This window comes from Tachyglossus aculeatus, chromosome 25, assembly GCF_015852505.1.
Source record: "Tachyglossus aculeatus isolate mTacAcu1 chromosome 25, mTacAcu1.pri, whole genome shotgun sequence".
In the NCBI taxonomy this organism is placed as follows: domain Eukaryota; kingdom Metazoa; phylum Chordata; class Mammalia; order Monotremata; family Tachyglossidae; genus Tachyglossus; species Tachyglossus aculeatus.
The window spans coordinates 27,228,337-27,246,293 of NC_052090.1; the positions used below are offsets into that span (position 1 = coordinate 27,228,337).

Genomic DNA, 17,957 nt, shown 5'->3' on the forward strand with positions numbered 1-17,957 from the left:
CTCGATTGTAAGGTCCTCAAGGACAGGAGCTGTGTCTATTTACTCTATTGTACTGTCCCAAGAGGACTTAGTACAGTGAGTACAGTGGGTGCTCACTCCATACAATTGACTCGTTGATTGACGGATGGTATCCTTAAAACATTTTTTCTATCTTCCTGGCTTTCAGTTTCAGCTCTCCATGGAGCAGCTGAGTATCCTGATGCCAATCATTCTCACGAGCCCCACCCAGGGCTCACCGCCGGGTAGCCAGCGGTGAGCAGAGAGCTTCAGTGCCAGGGGACTGACGTCAGTCTACGACCTGGTCATTTGGGATCCAGTCCCACCATCTGATGTTGAGCTCTGCCCCTCAGGGACACCGCTGGAATTTAAGAGCCGGGAGCAGTGTCTGTGGAGATGGACCAGGTGCCCCGTGACTACCAGCTCTCTAGTTGGGTTTGGAGCTTGATACCCCCCTGCCCCCACACTCTGTTTGAACATCAACCATGGGATGTCCTGGCTTTCTTGACCTGATTTTTGACTTCTTCATCTGTCAATGCAATCATTGTTGGTGAGTGAGTTGCCTATGGAAACAGAAGTCTGAGGCAGTATTTATAGCCCTGTGTTGCTGCAGGACTCCATCAATCAATCAGTGTTGTATGCATTCAGCCCTTACTGTGTGCAGGGCATTGTATTAAGTGCTTCGGAAAGTATGATACACTAGAGTTGGTAGACCCGATGCCTGCTCTCATTGAGCCGACAGTCTAGTGGGGGAGACAGACATGAAAGAAATTACAGATATGGGAAGTGGCAGAGAATAGTAATTTGGACATGAGTGCTGTGTCATATTGTACTCTCCAAAGTGCCTAGTACAGTGCTCTCCATAAAGTAAGTGCTTAATAAATGCGATTGATTGACTGACTTGACTGGCTGTGGGGGTGGGGTGTTGGAGTATCAAAGTGCCGGAGGGGTACAGACCTAAGTGCAGAGGTCATGCAGAAGGGAGGGCAAACAGGGTGGGGAAATGAGACATTAATCAATCAATCAATTGTATTTAGTGAGCACTTACTGTGTGCACAGCACAGTTCTAAGCACTTAGTAGAGAAGCAGTGTGGAGTGGAGCACCCACTGTACTCACTGTACTAGGTCCTCTTGGGAGAGTACAATAGAGAAGCAGTGTGGCTTAGTGGAAAGAGCATGGGCTTGGGAGTCAGAGGTTCCAATTCCGGCACTGCCACTTATCAGCTGTATGACTTTATGCAAGTCACTTCACTTCTGTGCCTCACTTACCTCATCTGTAAAATGTAAAATGACTGTGAGCCCACGTGGGACAATCTGATTACCTTTTATCTACCCCAGCACTTAGAACAGTGCTTGGCATATAGTAAGCACTTAACAAATATTATTATTATTATTATTATACTATTATATATTATTATATTTAATACTTAATAATAACTGTATAACAGAGTTGGTAGACACGTTCCCTGCCCACGACGAGCTTTCAGTCAAGAGGGAAGCTAGTCATTAGTCAAGGAAGGTTTCCTGGAGGAGGTATGATTTTAGTAGGGTTCTGAAGGGAAAGCAGTGGTGCATTCACTTTCTGGGTAATAACAGAGAGCCTTGATTTTTCCAGCCATGCCATCGGGCCCTTTGCAGCTTGGGAAACTGACGCTGGAATGTGGCTGATCCCAGAATTTAGATTCTTCAAATTCCAGCATCCAGCCTGGCCCCAACCGAGGTAGCGAATGAGGCAGGGGTCCAGCAGGGGTCCAAGCAGTGAGATCTGGGCTTCTCCCTCCAACCTCAGCCAGGACCTCCCGGGTTTCCACCACGAGCCCTCGCATTTGGGTTTTTCTTCTCGATGCGGCTCAGCGTCTGGCCACAGGAGACCCTGCTCAGGATGGACAACATTTCCCTCAGCATTGTTTGGTGAAAAGGTCTATTGCTGAAGAAGTCACTTTTGAACCTGGTTGTTTTTCTGACAATTATCAGATGCACTGCTCTCCATACATTTCATGTGATAAAACAGAGAACTTTCAAATAAACTGACAGTAAAATCACTGAATAGACCATTCAGTGAACATTCACAATTCAGGACTTTGCTGATTCTTACGTCTGACCCATCTTTTGTCAGAGGATCCAAGCTATTGCAGACCTTAGAAGCTGAAGTTCCATTACTGGCCCAGAGTTCTCGTGGTCCCTTGGAAGGCCGGTGATTTGGAGGCCTCACGTCTCAGAGTTGAACAAGCATTCTGACAGACAGATGGGGATTCATCCGTTGAACTAGCAGAAGAAGTAATTTATAATATATAATTTAAAGATAAGTCCTGTGGGGTTGGTGTTGGGCAATTATCAGAGCCCGTTGTGGGCAGGGATTGCCTCTTTTTATTGCTGTGTTGTACTTTCCAAACATTTTGTACAGTGCTCTGCATACAGTAAGCGCTCAATAAATATGACCGAATGAATGAACAGATTGAAGTACAGAGATGACACAGAAGAGAGAGCAAGCCAGGGAAAAGAGGGCTTAATTGGAGAAGGCTTCTTGGAGGAGATGTGACCTTTGTAATGTTTTGAAGGTGGAGGGAGTGGTGGTCTGGCATATATGGAGTGGAAGGGAGTTCCAGGTCAGGGGGAGGATGTGGGAAAGGGGTCGGCAGTGAGATAGACGAGATCGGAGCTCAGTGAGAGTAAGGTGACACTAGAGGTATGGAGTGTTCAGGTTAGGCTGTAGAAGATAAGTGAGATGAGGTAGGGTGTGGTGAGCTAATTGAATGTTTTAAAGCCATTGGTAAGGAGTTTCTGTTTGATGTGGAGGTGGATGGACAGCCAGTGGAGGTTATTGAGGAGTGGGGAGACATGTACTGTATGTTTTTGTTGATAAAATGATTCATATAGCAGAAGGAAGTCTGGATTGGAATGGGGAGAGATAGGAGGCTGGGAAGTCAGTCAGGAGACAGATGCAGTAGTTGAAGCAGGATAGGATAATGGCTTGATTAATGTGGTAGCATTTTGGATGGAGAGGTTTGGTAACAGATTGAATATGTAGGTGGAATAAGAGAGATAAGTTGAGGACAATGCCAAGGTTACAGGCTTGTGAGGAAGGGAGGATAGTGGTGTTGTTGTCAATGATGGGAAAGACGGGTTGAGTGAGAAGATAAGGAGTTCAGTTTTGGACATGTTTAAGGTGTTGGCGGGACATACAAGTAGATATGTCTAGAAGGCAGGAGGAAATGAGAGATTGCATGGAAAGAGAGAGGTCAGGGCTGGAGATGTAGATCACTAGGGAATTCTGCTTCAAAAGCACAACAGCAAGGGTAGGGATGGCCCAGGAGGCTAGTGGTATTACAGGCGAAACCTCGGTATTCTGAGTTGACTAAAGTCCCCCAAAATACTTATCATCGTGTGGTCCCACCATCACAACAATGCCTTTGTCTCCCTGTTAACACTGGTTCCCACCACATTTTCTGGGAAGAATACGTGCAAAACTGATGTCAAACCATACCAGTACCTCATGAAGCAGCCAAAATATTTTGCCTGCTATTTCTGCTAAATGATTCAAAAAGAAAAACTATAAGAGAGTAATGGTAATTATTTGTGAGTCAGTGTCAAACACAGACATTTTGCAGTTGCAAATGGGACTGAAACAACATCTGCCTAGATGGAGACTGAAACAACGTCGGCCTGGATGAAGGAAGAAACCATGTCTGTCTGGTTGGAGACCAAAATGATGCCTGCTTGGAGGGAGAATGAAACAGTATTGGCTTGGTTAGAGACCCAAACATTGTCTTCCTGGTTGGAGACCAAAACAATATCTGCCTGGATGGAGACTGAAACAGTCAACCTGGATGGAGACTGAAACCCTGTCAGCCTTGGTTGGAGACCAAAATAATGTCTGCCTGGATAGAGACTGAAACCATGTTAGTTGGTTGGAGACCAAAATAACGCCTGTCTGGGTGGAAATTGAAACCATGTTGGCCTGGATGGAGACTGAAACATCGTTGGCCTGATTGGGACACCCAGCATTTAGGAAAGACTCCAGGCTCAGGGGAGGCGGAACTGTCTGGGAGATGGTAGGGCGGGAGGGATTTCCGGTGTTATTTTCAACTTACATGAAATGACTCAGCATCACGGGGGACCGGTTCTGATATGCAACCCGAATTACTGCATGTATGTCTGTGGGAAAATGCACTCTTTGGATCAGATCATAGAGTTTTCCTGTGCTGAATACTGTGAGACTCCAAGGATGCAGTCAACAATTTTGGGCAGGGGTGAAGGGGAAGGAAGACAGAAAGAGGGAAGGAGAGAAAGAGAGAGAGACAGAGACAGAGACAGAGACAGAGGCAGAGACTGCAAATCCTCTCAATTCTGTGCACCATTTCAATGTGTGTGCAAAAAGATTGATTCCACTAATCTTTGGCTGACAGTTTCCAGGATTTGTGGTGGCATAAAAATACCTACAAATGGAATCGAACTGCCATGTGGCCTGTGGCTATGGGGAGGTGAGAAAGCAGCGTCCTGCTGTCAGCTTTGAGCTGCTCGTTTTGATTGCCCTTTGCGAGAACTGGTTTGAAATATATTGCTCATTTATTAAAAGTTAAGTTATTACTCTTATAATTCAAATCCTGACATGTCACTATGAACAAATAAATCAACCGGTCTCGAAGGTTAAGAGCTCTCATGGACAGAAAACCTTCAAGAGAATGCAAATTTGATGCTAGAGTCTGCTTTCCTCCTTTGATACCTGTGGGGTGCCCTGTCCCTCCCCCAGCCCCACCCAGCACTGAAAACTTTTCTTTTATGGTATTTGTTAAGCATTTACTTTGTGCCAGGCACTGTACTAAGCGCTGGGGTAGAAACAAGGTAATCAGGCTGCACACAGTCCATGTCCAACACGGGGCTCACAGTCTGAATCACCATTTTGCAGATGAGGGAACTGAGGCAAAGAGATGTGAAGTGACTTGCTCAAGGCCACACAGCAGACAAGTGGCTGAGTCGGAATTAGAACCCACGTACTTCTGATTCCCAGGTCCGTGCTCTAGCCACTAGGCCACACGGCTTCTCGACCCTTTTTGGGAAGCCATTAGGGTCAGCTCTCCATGTCTAACACTGTAAGCAGGACTCCATAAACTTCTCATTCCAGGTGAACTTTGGACAGCTGATGACTTGGGCTGACATCAGGATAAGAGGGATGATGACATTTTCCAATTCAAGCAAAAGAAAAATCTTTCAAGAAGTGGACAGCAATCGGGTCTGAAACCAGTTTGTCGATCAATCAATCGTATTTAATAGCATTTACTGTATGCAAAACACTGTACTAAGTGACTGGGAGAGTACACTATCACAGAGTTGGGCGAGCTGTTGTTGCTCCCTGCCCACAACAAGCTTAGTGATGTACAATGCACTGTCTTTGTGGCCCAGTGTCTGGGTTTAATCTTGGTGGAATTCTCCCCAGGCCTTCTACCCTAAGAAAGCCTTTCACTGCACAACATATCCATAAATCATGAAAATTGTTCTGAACATCCTCTAGACTGTAAACTCGTTATGGTCAGGGAATGTATCTGCTGACTCTGTTGTACACTCCCAAGTGCTTAGTTCAGTGCTCTGCACATAGTAAGCGCTCAATAAATACCATTGATTGATCTTGGGATCTGGTGAGGCTCTGGACTCTCACAGACCTCAGTTTTTTATAAACAGTGGAAAATGGGGACCCCACTGTAATCAGTGAGTTCAGAACTATCTGAATTATCTGAAAATCAATCAAGCAATGGTATTTTCAGAGCACTTACTGTGTGCAGAGCACTGTACTGAGAACTTGAAAAAGACACAATACAACAGAGTTAATGGATACGTTCCCTGCTTCCAAGCAGTTTATAGTCTAGAGGACCAGGACCAAGCGAGGGCTGGACATAGCACTGGGGGTGGGGTTTGTGGACATTTGGGGTCAGTTGAGAGAGCAGGTTACATCTCAGGGTTGCACGTGTGGCTGAGACCCAGGGCCCACCCACACAAGGCAGGGTGGCCCAGTGGGATAGAGCAAGGGCCAGGGACTCTGAAGGACATGGGTTCTCATCCCGGCTCCGCCACTTGTCTGCTGTGTGGCCTTGGGCAAGGCATTTAACTTCCCTGTGCCGCAGTTCCCTCATCTTCAAATGGGGATTAAAACTGTGAGGTCATGTGGGACTTGGATGATGTCCAACTGATTATCTTGTATCTACTCCAGCATTTAGAACAGTGTCTGGTAAAGAGTAAGTGCTTAATAAACACCATTATTATTATTATTATTATTATTACAAGGCAGGCAAAATGAGAACAATCGATCTAGCCCCAACTGCCCTCCCCAAATTTGATAATCAAATAGGAGAACCAATTCAGACCTGCCGTAACATGTACGGCCTTTCAGTCAGGATGGTGTATTTCAAAATCGTTCACTCTCTGTGGTAAAATGGATAAAGGTGGAGAAATCTGGCTACTTGCATTTTCACTTAAGGGAGATACTGAATGAATGATAATGAAATCTCTTATTGTGTAAAGATTAGAGGAAAATGGAGTTTAATTATTCACCTTGGTCGCTGAGTGATAGTGTCAAATGATGCCAGCAGAATACTAATTAGGGGCCCTATGTGAGCATAGTTATATTTGGCTAATACCCAAATCAGGCAGCAGTTGCCAGCATACCCTTCTGCTTCTTGGGCTAAAACTGGGGCTTCTGTTCTTTAGTTGGGGACACGGAACCTACCTCGGGAGGAAACGTGTTTTATGATCACAGTTCCACAAGTCATATCCGTCAAATTGGCGCCTTGAGCCCCGAAGTGAAATTTTCAGATCTGGAATGGGTATGTTTAGGCTATTTGTTTGAAATACCTGTTTGACCTGACACTTTCCACCTTTCTGAGAAATAAAATGGAACATTTACAGCTGCACTTTCAAAAAGTCAAAAGAATCGTTTAGCTCCTTGTCATTTCATGATTTTAACATTTACTGTATATTTGTCATTTTATTTTTATGGCATTTGGTAAGTGCTGACCACGTGCAAGGCACTGTACTAAGTGCAAGGGTAGATAGGAGGTAATCAGGTTGGACACAGTCCCTGTCCCACATGGGACTCACAGTCTTAATTCCCATTTTATGATGGAATTGAGATGAGGGAACTGAGGCCCAGGGAAGTGAAGTGACATGCCCAGCAGACAAGTGGCGGAGCCGAGTTTAGAACCCACGCACTCCTGACTCCAAGGCCTGAGCTCTAGCCACTTGGCCGTGCTGTTCACCATGAACATAACAGTTGAATTAGCCACCAAATGATCCTTCTTGAGACTTTTTTGGTGACCTAAAAATAACTGAGCAGATCCACTTCCCCGTTGACCACGTTTTGGTTTCCCTGCCTATTCAGGAAGGGGCGGCAAACATTTTGGTTAAGTCGTAGGCAGGCAGATTTCTGATGAGAAAAAGGGGATTTCATTATAGATCTTCTAGGGAAGATAAATAGTAACATAATTTTAGGAGCTTTAGAATCACAGATCTGACTGCTACATTGCATGCTTCTTGAGGGTGGGGATCATGACTACTACTACTGCTACTACTAATAATAATGATGGCATTTATTAAGCGCTTACTATGTGCAAAGCACTGTTCTAAGCGCTGGGGAGGTTACAAAGTGATCAGGTTGTTCCTCGGGGGGCTCACAGTCTTAATCCCCATTTTACAGATGAGGTAACTGAGGCACAGAGAAGTTAAGTGACTTGCCCAAAGCCACACAGCTGACAATTGGCAGAGCCGGGATTTGAACCATGACCTCTGACTCCAAAGCCCGTGCTCTTTCCACTGAGCCACGCTGCTTTTCGTGCTTCTGCTACTAAGGCTATTGTGGTCTCCCAAGCACTCAGTACAGTGTACTGCATACAACAGACTGTAAGCGCTTTGAGGGGAGGGATCGTGTCTATTTACTGTTGTGCTCTCTCAACTGCTTAGCACATTTCTGTACACACAGTAGACTGAAAATTCCTTGGTAGGGACTGAGTCTGCTAACTTTAATGGACTCACTCAACTGCTCAGCACATTGCTCTGTATGCAGTAGACTGTAAACTCCTGCAAGGCAGGGATTGAGTCTGCTAACACTATTGTATTCTTCCAAGCACTTAGGACAGTGCTCTGCAAAGTAGACAGTAAGCTCCTTAAGATCAGGGATCGTGTCTACTAATCTACCGCACTCTCCCAACCTCTTTGCACAGGGCTCTGCACGTGGTAGGCATTCAGTGAATAGTACTGAATGGTGCTCACTTCGCTGCTGCAGACTCACCATCTCGTTGCTAGCAGTTCATCCCAAGAACTCGGAGTCCTGCTCCAAATCACAACAGCCAGAGCAAATGGGACTGCATGGTGTTGCAACGACAGAATTTTTACATCCAAAGGTACAGAAAAGGTTCTGCCATCACGTGGCTTTAAATGGTGGTGATTATAGATCAGTGTTGGGATGGTATTTTTCTAGGTGAGGGCAAAGGGGGATTGCTTCTGAAGATGGGATTTTCCCATCAGCCATCAGTGATGGTTTAGGAGTAACTGTGGAAAAATGCTGGGTAAACAGAATGACTGACATGGGTATAATTAATCTATGCTGCAATCTGGAGTCAAGATAGTGAGCCTTTCCTATGTTGATTGATTATGGCTAATAATAATTATTATCATTAATGATAACAGTAATGATAATTGTGGTATTTGTTAAGTGCTTACTATGTACCAGGCACTGTATTAAGCACTGGGGTGGATACAAGCAAATGAGGTTGCACAGAGTCTTTGTCCTATATGAGGCTCACAGTCTTAATCCCCATTTTACAGAAGAGGTAACTGAGGCACGGTGAAGTGAAGTGACTTGCCCAGGGTCACAAAGCAAACAAGTGGATTAGAATCTGGATCCTTCTGATTCCCAGGCCCATGCTCTATGCCATGCTTCTTCTCATAAACACTAGAAATGACTCTAAGCTCACCTGTCTTCTGATTCTATGAACATTGAAGAATGCACAGCTATTACAGGATTCCCTTTCTCCAGAGAGAGGCCACTGCCCCTCTGAGCCCATTCCTACAACTTGCTCCTGTCTGCTACTCCAGGACAGGCACTCCCAAACCCTCCCTGCAGTCAGGGGAGAAATCAGAACGACTGTGAGCCTGTTAAGCCATCACTTGACATTCCTCTTTGGAAGCGGGACACAGGGATGTCTCAGGGGTGCTTGATCTGGAGGTAATACAGGGAAATTGGATTTTTCTGCAACTCTGCCTAGCCCACTTGGCAAAGATCACTAATGCCACAGTTCAGGATGATCTAATCTTGTTTCAGCAAATCATTCCTAATATAATCAAATCACATGGCATCGATCAGTCCATCAATCAATCAGTGGTATTTATTGAGAGCTTATTGTGTGCAGAGCACTGTACTGTACTAAGTGCTTGGGAGAGTAAAATACAACAAAGTTGGTGGAAACCCTCCCTGCCCACCAGGAGCTTACAGTTAAGAGAGTTAGACAGGCACTAAAATAAATTCTGGCTCTGTACATAGGTACTGTGGAGATGAGGGTGGGGTGGCTATCAAGTGCTTCAAGGATACAGACCCAAGTGCTTAGGCGATGTGGAAGGGAAGATAGTTTTTACCAGCAACCAGGAGAAGGGGGCGCAAAGCCGTGGCTCAGCGAAAAGAGCATGGGCTTTGGAGTCAGAGGTCATGGGTTTGAATCCCAGCTCCACCACAAGTCTGCTGTGTGACCTTGGGCAAGTCACTTAACTTCTCTGAGCCTCAGTTACCTCATCTGTAAAAATGGGGATTAAGACTGTGAGCCCCACGTGGGACAACTTGATTACATTGTATCCCCCCAGCGCTTAGAACAGTGCTTTGCACATAGTAAGTGCTTAACAAATGCCATCATTATTATTATTATTATTGTTATTATCTATCTCTGGGGAGGTGCTAGCCCCAGCAGACCACAGAGCCCAACACAAGTGCCACAAATTCTAAGAATATTTGTGTTTCCAGAGGGCCAGTGAACATCCGGCAGGCCAGCTGCACAATGAGCACTGATGGTGGTGAGATGGGCCCCGGGAGCCTGCACCCGTCCAGGACAGTAACAGCGGCGAGCTAGGCCCCGGGCACTCCCCTTGGTCTGGGACACTAACAGCAGCATGGCTCAGTGGAAAGAGCCCGGGTTTGAGAGTCAGAGGTCATGGGTTCTAATCCCGGCTCCGCCACTTGTCAGCTGTGTGACTTTGGGCAAGTCACTTCACTTCTCTGAGCCGCGGTTCCCTCATCTGTAAAATGGGGATTAAGACTGTGAGCCCCACGTGGGACAACCTGATCACCTTGTATCCTCCCCAGTGCTTAGAACAGTGCTTTGCACATAGTAAGCGCTTAACAAATGCCATCATTATTCTTATTATTTACAGTGATGAGAGAGACTCCAGGCACCTGCAGGGTGGCCAAGTAGATAGAGCACAGAACTGGGAGTCAGAAGGACCTGAAGCAACATGGTCTAGTGGATAGAGTCAGAGGTCATGGGTTCTAATCCCAGCTCTGCCACATCTGGTGTGTGGCCTTGGGCAAATCACTTAACTTCTCTGGGCCTCAGTTCCCTTATCTATAAAACGGAGATTAAAACTGTGAGCCCCATGTGGGACAGGGACTATGTCCAACCCGGCTATCTCGTATCTACCCCAGTGCTTAGAACAGTGCCCGGTACATAGTAAGCACTTAACAACTATCATAATTATAATTATTATTCTAATGCCGGCTCTGTCACTTGTCTGCTGCATGACCTTGGGCAAGTCACTTCACTTCTCTGGGCCTCAGGTCCCTTATCTGTAAAATGGGGATTAAGACTGGGAGCCCCATGTGGGACCGGGATTGTGTCCAATCCGATTTGCTTGTAACCACCACAGCTCTTAGTACAGTGCCTGGCACATAGTAAGCTCTTAACAAATACCACAGTTATTGTTATTATTGCTATTAGTGAGCAGTGTGGTGATGCTGTGACAACCAGTTCCCCTGGCTCCGGTACTTAAGAGAGGGAAGAAGATGCCAGGAGAGACTCCTCGGTGATCCTCTCTGAAGTATATGCTGAACCATTCAGAGAGAGGGATTAGGGAGGCAATAGCAGGCCAGGCTGGGGGAAGTTGAGGCTCTCAGCCATCTTGAAACTAGGGAAAGCAAGTTGTGGGCCTGGGAGAGCAGGACACCATGGGGAGAGCTTGTGCTGTGGACTCTGGACAGACACAGGGCCCAGGGAGGGATCAGAGAAAATTCCCTGGAGGTTCAGAGTCCAAAGGCCCGGACTCTGGAGGAGAGAGGCTCCTGACCCTGAGAGGGGGGAAGAAGGTGAGCCCTGGGATGCCTACAGGGAAGTACAGAGTATCCTGGAGGGGGAAGTACTAGATCCAGGAAAAGAGAGTTTGAGCTGAATTTGTTTTAGTTATTTTATTAATTGGAGATTAAATATTGTAGCGATCTCAGATCTTGGAGTCTGTCAGCGGAAAGGGCCAGAGGAAGAAGCTGAGTACCAGGGAGACACTAGGATCTGGGGAGCTGTGGGAGCAGGCGAGAAGGCTTTATCTACAGGCTTCCTGCAGCCAGGCCCGGGTGGAGGATAGTAGGCTAGTCCCCGTTGACCTCTGTGCCTTTGGAGAAGTGCCAGGGCTTCAGCCCTAGAGTGGTGGCAACAAGAGGGGTTGAAGGACTTGGGGGGAAGTGATTCGGATGCCCCAAAACCTGCGGTAGAAGAGCGAGAAATTTGGAGAGATTTAGAGCTCAGGGGAAGCTGACTGGGTTCCCAGCCCTCCTCAAGTGACTGGGTGGGGGTGGGAGGGGATAGTGGGGGAGGCGGTCTTCCAGCCTGATTTAGGGCTGATAGCCACAAGTAACGTCAAAGTTGGTCAATGGGGTAGTGACCGTTAGTGACCGGTGTGATGTGGCACACTTGGCTCAGTGACTGGTGGCAGTTGCCATCCAGGGAAGGGCTGGTAACAGCATGGCCTAGTGGACAGAGTCTGGGCCTGGGGCAGTCAGTAGGACCTGGGTTCTAATCCCCACTTTGCCACCTGTCTGCTGTGTGACCTTGGGCAAGTCACTTCACTTCTCTGTGCCTCAGTTCCCTCATTTGTAAAATGGGGATTAAGACAGTGAACCCCATGTGGGATATGGACTGTGTCCAACCTGATTAGATTGTATCTAACCCAGCCTTTAGTACAGTGCCTGGCACATAGTAAGAGCTTAACAAATACCATTTAAAAAAAATTGGGACTCAAAGCTGTGCTGTCTGCCTAATTTATGAGCAGTGGTTTAAATTCCTGACTCTGATAGGAGGTAGAAGAAAAGACATCAAATGCATATTTCAATTTTGTTTCACTTGCTGTGGATTAATTCTCAGAATGAGATAAATGTAGCTGATTGACACCTGCTACTTGTGGTTTTAATATTCCTGTTTGCAAGAGCTTAACCCAACCACCCATACGTCTCTTCGACAAGGACGTAGGGCTCGTCCTCAGTACTGGTACCGTTACTCTCACACAGGAAGTAGCATTGGCAGTGTCATCCTCAGACAGAAAACAGCATTGGTAGCATCTCCTTCATGTAGGAAACAGCACTGGCAAGTGCCATCCTCCGTCAGAACACAGTACTGGCAGTGTTTTTCTCAGACAGGAAGAAGCACTGGCAGGTGCCATCCTCAGTCAGAACACAGAACTGGCAGTGTTACTCTCAGACAGGAAATGGCACTGGCAGGTGCCATCTTCCATTAGAACACAGTGCTGGCAGTGTTACTCTCAGACAGGAAGAAGCATTGGCAGGTGCCATCCTCAGTCAGAACACAGAACTGGCAGTATTACTCTCAGACAGGAAATGACACTGGCAGGTGCCATCTTCAGTCAGAACACAGTGCTGGCATGCGACAGGAAACACCACTGGCAGGTGCCATCCTCAGTCAGAACACAATACTGGTAGCATAACCCTCAGACAGGAAACAGCACTAGCAGTGTCACCCACAGACAGGAAACAGCACTGACAGTGTCCTCCTCAGCCAGAGAAGCTGTTTCACAATATAGATCTTTGTTCTCCGTTAATCTGAACAACATTAGCATCTACCAACAACAATGGTTACAGTTCCTTTAATTGCTTCCAATTAACCACCCAGATTGTCTAGAACCCTGGTAACTTACTTTCATTTCAGATACAAATAGAATCCTGTCCACGAGAATGAATGGCCCATCTCTGCTCCCGATCAACAGGCATGTTTGAGAAACGGTGACAAGTGAGTACAAGCGCACATCCTGAAAACATTTCTCATTTATTACCTCTGACCCACTCTCCAGTTCACATCTCAACCCTGTTTGAATTGAGGGCTAAGCATCCCTTTGCCTGCCCTAAACAAAGTGCGTTTTGCCACTCTCCGTTCACTTCCCCAAGAGCCCGCTAACAAGAAAATGACTCATTTCGGGAATGTAAGTGAAGAAAAATGCATTCTAAATTGGATCCATTTGGCTTACGGTTGGTATGGACTTGAAACAAAACACATCTGGAAGAGGTTTCTCTGCCTTTCCCTCCCCAGACTTATCGCTTCAAGGTGGCACACACCCGCACTGTTTTCCATTGGCTTTAAAGCACTCTATCACCTTGCCCCCTCCTACCTCACCTCACTACTCTCCTACTACACCCCCGCCTGCATACTTCACTCCTGTAATGCTAACCTTCTCACTGGACCTCAGTCTCGTCAATCTTGCCACTGACCACTCCCGCACATCCTGCGTCTGGACTGAAACACCGTCTCTCCTCATATCCGACAGACACTTGCTCTCCCCACCTTCAAAGCCTTATTGAAGGCATATCTCCTCCAAGTGGCCTTCCCTCACTAAACTCTCTTTCCCTCTTCTCCCACTCCCTTCTGTGTCATCCTGCTATGCTTGGCACATAGTAAGCGCTTAACAAATACCATCATCATTCTAAGCACTGGGGTAGATACAAAGTAATCATTTGTCCCACATGGGGCTCACATTCTTAATCCCCATTTTACAAATGCGGTAACTCAGGCATGGAGAAGTTAAGTGGCTAGCCCAAGGTCACACAGCAGACAAGTGGTGGAGTAAGGATTAGAACCCATGTCCTCTGACTCCCAAGCCCATACTCTTTCCACTAAGCCACACTGCTTCTCTTTAATCAAACCCGCTCCCAGCTCCACAGTACTTAGCTCCATATCTGTAATTTATTTATTTCTATTCAGTGTCTGTCTCCCCTTCTAGACTGTAAGCTCTCTGTGGACAGAAAATGTGTCTGTTATATTGTACTCTCCCAAGTGCTTAGTACTGTGCGCTGCATACGGTAAGCGTTCAATAAATACAATTGGCCGACAGACTGACTATTAGTTCAAAGTCGATTCCGTCTCCAAATTTAATCAACCCAAGCACTAAACTGCCCCGGTGGCAAAGAGTTCTGCATACATGGGAAAAGCTCTGAGAGGTTTGCCCTGCTCACAGCAAGCACTCAAATACCATTGGTTAGGGGGAGATGAGGAAGAAGGGTTAAGGAGTTCCATCACTCCAAGCGACTCAGCTCAGCCACCTAGAAATCCTTTTCTTTGTTTACTCAGATAATTACGCTCATCATTGGGCAGAACGTTCATCCTCCATAAACACTCCCACTGCCGTGACTGCGAGGCCGACGACAACAGCTCCAACTTTTTCTAGGACAGAAGGGTGCCCTGCTCTTCTGACCCCGGAGCAGCTTCGTAATTCATATTGGGAATTCCTAGAGCACTTGAAGAAAATTATCAAACTCTTCTGAAATGCCCCCCAGTTCTTCAGATAATTTACAGGTTTGCAATTTACAGTACACTTCTATGCTGTAGCCCAGCCATAATTCACATGAAACTAGTGTTCCCACAGCCTTGAAACCTCCAGAATGAGCTGTGTGGCAGGGCTGCATTGGAGCTGTGGAAGGTCAGAGACTCATTCCCGTGAGGTGGAGATGGGGGTCATTCCCGTGGAGTGGGTACAGGGAGTCACTCCAGTGGAGAGGGGGCGGGGGGCACTACTGTTGAGTGGGTACAGGAGGTCACTTCCATGGAGAGGGTACAGGGCATCAGTCTTGTGGAGGGGATACAAGGGGTCACCCCTGTGGAGAGAGGGCAGGGGTCATTCCCATGGAGTGGATACCGGGGGGTCACTTCCATGGAGAAGGTACAAGGGGTTAATCCTGTGGTGAGGGCCAGGGGTCACTCCCGTGGAATGAGTACACGGGGTCACTCCGGTGCAGTGAGTACAGGGAGTTATTTCCACGAAGAGAGGTCAGGAGGTCACTCCTAACCACCGCAGTTAGGCATGCATTTAATGACAGCGCCTTTGCTTGAATCCTCTGACTTGGCACATTTCTCAGACCTTGTATTATACAGCTGGCAGGTTCTTGGTCCCAGAGTCTCAGGATCTCAGCTAGATGGAGGTTCCCGGCGGGAGACTCCACCCCGAACTTGGGCAAAAACACACCTTGTTTTAGTGTGCCTGCTGAGCTCGCCGGGATGCGGTCGGCAAGGGACTGGACTGGACACTTCCCCTCAGGCTCCCGCAGGACCAGGACTGGCCAGGACCAGGACCAGGACAAGGACCAGGATGAGGACCAGGACCAGGACCAGGACCAGGACCGGCCAGGACCAGGACCAGGACCAGGACTGGCCAGGACCAGGACTGGCCAGGACCAGGACTGGGACCAGGGCAGGTACCAGGACCAGACCGGCCAGGACCAGGACCAGGACCATTCATTCATTCAATCATATTTATTGAGCGCTTACTGTGTGCGGATCACTGTACTAAGGACTTGGTAAGTACACATTTGCAACATATAGAGACGGTCCCTACCCAACAGCAGGCTCACGGTCTAGAAGGACCAGGACTGGTCAGGACCAGGATGAGGACGAGGACCAGGACTGGCCAGGACCGGCCAGGACCAGGAGTTGGACCAGGACCAGGACCAGGACCGGCAAGGACCAGGACCGGGAAGAGGACCAGGAGCAGGAGGAGGAGGAGGACAGGACGAGGATGAGGACCAGGGCCAGGACCGTCCAGGCCCAGGACCGACCATAGACCGCTCCCGGATCGCTCGCCCGCGAACGGGCCAGAGGAAAGATCCAACACCAGCTCTGGGCACGGACACGCACAGGCTGGCTCACGGACCCTCCCCTAGGGGACACACACACACACACAGACACACACACACACACACACACACACACACACACACACACACACACACACACACACACACACACCCTCTTCCTCCCACAGACCCTCCCCCGACTCCCCCGCCAAACACACAGAGCCACAAACCATCATCCCCGACTCGAACCCCCAAGCCCAGACATCCGCCCGCTCGTACCCGCGCCCCTTCTCAGACAGACAGACAGACAGACAGACACACAAACACACACACACCCGCAAACCACCATCCCCAACTCGAGCCCCCAAGCACAGGCATCCGCACGCACGCACCCGCGCTCCTTTCAGTTGCGCGCACACACACACACACACACACACACACACACACTCAGCTTCCTCCCCCAGACCCCCCCCCCAGACCGCGCACAAACTACCTCCCCCCCGACACACACACACACAGAGCCGCAAACCACCATCCCCGACTCGAGCCCCCGAGCACAGGCATCCGCGCCCCTATTCAGTTACACCCCCACCCCCACCCCATCTCCGAATCGGTCCCCGGAGCCCAGACATCCGCATCCCCACTCGGACCACACACACACACACACACACACACACACTACACACACACAGGTCGCCCCTTAGGCTCCGCCCGGCCCCGGGTCCACCTGTCCGCGAGTCCCCCCCCCCGCTCCATCCACACTCTCCATCCCCCCGACCCCTGCGGCCGCCATTCCGGGCATGCTCCTGCCTCCGTCCCGCGCGGGGGGCCTCCTGGATGGGAACCCGAACCCTCCCGCCCCCCCCTCCGAAAAAAGAGAAAAAATCCGTGTCCCCGATCGGTCGCACTCACCCGTCCCGGGTCCCGGAGCCCCCCGCCCGGCGGCTCCTTGCGGGGCCGGTCCGTCGGCACTAGCTGGCCGCAGAGCCGGTCCCGGCTCCTGCCGGGGGGGTTGCCCGGCCCATACCGGGAGGCCGCGGCCCCGCGGCCCCGAGGCCCCGGGGATGACAGAGACGGTCCGGGAGGGAGGAGAGAGGGAGGGAGGGAGAGAGGGAGCCTCGGCAGCCCGGTGCCCGCAGCGCGCATGCGCGCCCGCAGCCCAGCCACCCCCCCCAGCCCAGCCCCAGCCCACCCCCACCCCCAGCCCCAGCCCACCCCCACCCCCAGCCCCAACCCCAACCCCAACCCCAGCCCGGCGAGGCGGGAGGAGGGGAAGGAGGGGGAAGGAGGAAGGAGGTGGGAGGAAGGGGAGAAGGAGGAATGAAGGAAGGAAAGAAAGGGGAAGAGATGGGAGGGGGGGAAAGAGGGGGCCAAGGAAAGAAGTGGGAGGGGGAAAGAGCGGAGCAGGCAGGGGGCCCAAAAGGGGGCCCAAAAGGGGGCCCAAAAGGGGGCCAGGCACGGAGCCAGGCAGGGGGCTGCAGGATGGGCAGAGCTGGAGGCTGCAGGGAGGCAGGACCGGGGGCTTTGCTGCAGTCCAGGAGCCCACCCCGAGGAGATAAAGAGCCCACCTGCCCCGGGGTCGTCGCGGCCCTATTATGACCCCCGCTAGGTGGTCGCCCATCAGCCGGTGCCCGTAGCGTCGGCGACCAACTCCGGAGCCAGTCTGAAAAGCCGCCACCTCCCTCCCCCCCTCCTGCCTGCCTCCGTTGCCTCCCTCCCCATTCCCTCCCTCCCCATTCCCATCCCCATCCACACCCCTGCCCAGGCCCCCTGAACACACAGCGTCCTTTCCTTCTGCGGTCGGTGTCCTCGGGCCCAGTAAGGCGCTCTGTCCCCGTTAGTGGGAGAGGTCAAGCAGACCAGATTCTGT

General features: G+C 49.5%; 1 protein-coding gene across 1 annotated transcript in view; it reads right to left on the reverse strand.

Annotated features, from left to right (window-relative positions):
- The window catches only part of PAG1 (phosphoprotein membrane anchor with glycosphingolipid microdomains 1), an 86,843-nt gene extending 69,701 nt beyond the window's left edge, over window positions 1-17,142 (reverse strand). Inside the window, exon 1 of the mRNA XM_038766574.1 lies at window positions 17,000-17,142. The gene's annotated coding sequence lies outside the window, so the exon portion shown is untranslated. The remainder of the gene's footprint in view (window positions 1-16,999) is intronic.
- Between the last annotated feature and the right edge of the window lie 815 nt (window positions 17,143-17,957).